The sequence below is a fragment of the Tigriopus californicus genome, chromosome 9, assembly GCF_007210705.1.
Source record: "Tigriopus californicus strain San Diego chromosome 9, Tcal_SD_v2.1, whole genome shotgun sequence".
NCBI classification, from domain to species: Eukaryota; Metazoa; Arthropoda; class Copepoda; order Harpacticoida; family Harpacticidae; genus Tigriopus; species Tigriopus californicus.
In genome coordinates this window covers 15,212,013-15,212,614 of record NC_081448.1, presented here as the reverse complement: position 1 = coordinate 15,212,614, position 602 = coordinate 15,212,013, and positions in this window count along the sequence as shown.

Below are 602 nucleotides of genomic sequence, written 5' to 3'. Positions count from 1 at the left end.
AAGTCAAATATGGGGAATAACCACGGTCACCGACCCGTCAGTCACGCAACATACAACACCCGTAGAGGTGCATGCAGTTAGGAAACATGAAACCGAGATTCAAAAATGCCTTTCAGGCGGAGAGCTAAATTTCATTTGGATGAGAAATAAGATCATCCAACCAGTTGAGAGAATCTATGAAGCTCAGTGTCAAATTCTCAGAGCTTGTCCTGAAGGAGAGATGAGAGTCTTGGGCCCAAAGTACTTGCCCAAGTCGTTCCTGCTAAGAGTTTCAGTTTCCGCTTTTGAGTTGGAGCCGTTAGAGCCCAGAGATGGCGTAGCAATCGGCCTGCCAAGCGTCTTTGCTGAATCTTGATTCTGGCTTGCTGAATGCTGATGCGTTGGCCTAAGGTAGAAGCATTGAAAAAGAAGCCAAAAAGAGGGGTGAAAAGCATTTCCTTGAGTTATATTTCACGCAGCTGAGTCGGTAACCAATTGAACAGAGCTACTCCAGTCGATTGAAAGCAGCGCCTCTACTTTCAGAAACCACACTCTCAGAGCCTCTCAGGTAGAGAATCTCTAAGTACTTTTTATGGAATCCTTGCTTACAGCTGTCATACCCC